General features: G+C 40.5%; 1 non-coding gene across 1 annotated transcript; it reads right to left on the bottom strand.

The window, feature by feature from the left end:
• Positions 1 to 1,417: 1,417 nt before the first annotated feature.
• On the bottom strand, positions 1,418 to 1,549 carry LOC125485298. Its single transcript, XR_007264020.1, has one exon. It is a non-coding gene; the product is annotated as a small nucleolar RNA SNORA54 (small nucleolar RNA).
• Between the last annotated feature and the right edge of the window lie 1,509 nt (positions 1,550 to 3,058).

Genomic DNA, 3,058 nt, shown 5'->3' with positions numbered 1-3,058 from the left:
CAGAGATTAGCACGGGATCGAAGATAGTGTATGACATGGTTAGAGAACTGATTGACAGGAAACACTAGGAATAAATGGGTTTCTGAGTGGCAGGCAATTTGGACCCAGCTATTCACAATATAGCAATCGTTTAGATGAGGAAACTAAACATAATGTATTCAAATTTGCAGATGACACAGACTGGATGAGAAGGTGAGTTCTCAGGAGGATGTGAACATGTTTGAGAGATTTGACAAGTTGAGTGAGTGGACAAATGCATGATGGATCAAGAAAAATGTTGGTAAATATGAAGTTATTTACTCTGGTAGCAAAAACAGGAAGGCAGATTTTCTGAACAGCGATATAATGGGAAAGGGGGAGGTGTCAGAGGCCTGGGTGTCCTTGCACATCAGATGCTAGAAGCAAACATATAGGCAATGAAGGTGTCTGTCCAAGTGTTGTTCTGAAGAAGGGTCTAGGCCCGAAACGTCAGCTTTCCTGCTCCTCTGATGCTGCTTGGCCTGCTGTGTTCATCCAGCTCTACACCTTGTTATCTCTGTTGTTCTCCCTCTCTGGGTTTCATCTCCACCCATCAGTTACTCCTTCCACCTCTCGAACTTCAACATATGTGCCAACCTTTTCCTGGCTTCAATCAGTTCTAAAGGGTCACTGGATCTGAGACATTAACTCTACTTTCTGTCCACAGATGCAGCCAGACCTGCTGAGTTTTCCCAACAATTTCTGTTTTTGCTTTGGATTTTCACCATCTGCAGTTCTTTGTTTTTTTTTGGTTAGGACTATATTCGCCGGAGTTTAGAACAATGAGGGCGAATCTCAGAAACTCAAAATTCTAACAGGACTTGACAGGTCATTTGGGACTGAGATGAGGAGAAATTTCTTCACCCAGAGAGTGGTGAGCCTGTGGAATTCTCTGCCGCAGAAAGCAGTTGAGGCCAGAACTCTGAAAATTTTCAAGAAGTGTTAGACCTATTTCTTAGGGCTAAAAGAGAAATGGGGTATGGGAGAAAGTGGGAACAGGGTACTGAATTGGATGCTCAGTCATGAACATGCTGAGTGGCAGAGCAGGCTCAAAGAGTTCAGTTGTTTCTACACTTGTTTCTACTTTCTGGTGTATCTATCCAATAGGTGTCAAACATGAAGTTTCCCAGTTTTTGTTCCTCATGAACTGTCACAGATTCACTCTAACCTGGATCAATTAAATGACTTGGCATTATGCCTTGCCTTCCTCAACAGACACTGAGATTGCAACTTTTTTTGTTCTTAATGTCACAATTTTTGTAAGAAAGAATTGTTTTGGTTGAAATGCATCTGCTGTTTCAACAAAGACAAAATTAGACCAAAGCAAATATTTGAACCTCCTGAAAAGCGTGTGAAAAGCATCCAGTCAAGGAAGGAATAGAAAGCAGAGTTTCAATATGTATATTCCCAACTCTGAAGAAGTCAACAGTACAATGAGCAGTTAACTGATAATATTTGCTGGGATTAATGTAGCACTGGAATGGAACCTGATGCAAGATTAAAAGCAAGTAACAGGTTACGAACAGTGCAAAAGGCAGAGCCTCCAGTTTACATTACTTGGAAGGGAGCCCTCTTTTCAAAGAGCCATTTCAGGACAGGAAGATGTCATTTAGCTGAAAGCACTGCTGGCTCCACATCAGATCTCGTTGCTCTAATTCCATTTCCACGCTTTCACGTCAGAGGCATAACTTGCCAGCCAATTCCAAAAGTAAATGACAAGAAATAACACGTCAGGTCTACAAATGACCCTTTACTTACCCTACAAAATCAACTATTTCTGGGCCCTCAAAGGAGAAAGGGTCAGTCTTGGCTGGTTCAGACTTTTGGTTAACACAGAATTTGTGAAGTAATCATTTGGTTCAAAGTGAAACTCTAAATCAGAAAGTTGCAGGTATAGAAATGTCTTTCTAATTTTCAAATCAAAACCTGCATAGCTCACAATTTTTCTGTTTAGTGCTTTCCCCCCACATCAATTTACTTGAACAATGGAATGCTAACAGCCACATTCATAACAGGAGACAGCATGGGTGACACCAGACTTGTATTTCACTAGTTTGATGTAGACTTAACACCTCAAGTTTGAGCTGACACTCGTCCAGACCTAACAGTGCAATGGGACATCAAGATGTTGCGTTTTGGCGAAGTTTCTATTGCATTGTCTCAAGGATCTGTAAATTGTACACACTTCTCCCTTTCCATGCATCCAATTCAAAGCTGTAAAAATGTATTATCTTTCATTCAGCACCTATTCCAACAGATCAAGTCTGTTTATTTGCATCATTGTCTCAAAATAATTCAATAAATATGTTAAGCTATTCCAGTCATGAGAACGATTCCAAAATTATTTTTTCACATTCATATCTAAGCATTAAAATTCAGTTAATCCACTGCACTTCTGAAGGAAAGTTATTCACCAGTGACACCTGCTGAAAATGTCTATACAAAGAGATAGCTGTTAGTGTTGGTGGAAGTGCACCACAAAAGCTCACATTTATGTAGCATGTATAATATAAGGCACTTCAGAGGAACTATGAAACTGGGTGACCAAAACCTTGGTCAAAAAGGTAGCTTTAAAAACACAGAAGTGAAATAGAAATGTGGAGGAAGGAATGGTAGGGTGATTGAAATCAGAGATGCTCAAGAGACCAGAAATAGGTCAGCACAAGCTCTGGAGGGTTGAGAAGCCGAGGGATGTTACAGAGATTGGGGAGCATGGTCATGGAAGGATTTCCAAACAAATCTACTCTAAAACCTTAGATTTCAAAACAAGGCTGAAAATGTTAAATTTAATCCTTGCTGTACCACCAATTGTCATTACTTTCAGGAGATATGAAAAATAGCTTATAATGCAGAAATGACAACTAATCAATTAGAAATGATCATAAGAGGTGTGATGGGGGGTATGGTCATGGAGCAGGCAGAGGCGTGAAGATATGGGAAAGGAACTATGGGCACACGACTTCTTTTGCAGTGTGGGTGCACAACAATGATATCAATGGGACAGACCCCCTATTTCATGTGTAGATGGAGGATACGCTAC

Source organism: Rhincodon typus, chromosome 17 (genome assembly GCF_021869965.1).
Source record: "Rhincodon typus isolate 14 chromosome 17, sRhiTyp1.1, whole genome shotgun sequence".
Taxonomy (NCBI): Eukaryota; Metazoa; Chordata; class Chondrichthyes; order Orectolobiformes; family Rhincodontidae; genus Rhincodon; species Rhincodon typus.
Note: the sequence above shows the minus strand (reverse complement) of the source record. Positions and strands in the feature narration are given on the sequence as shown.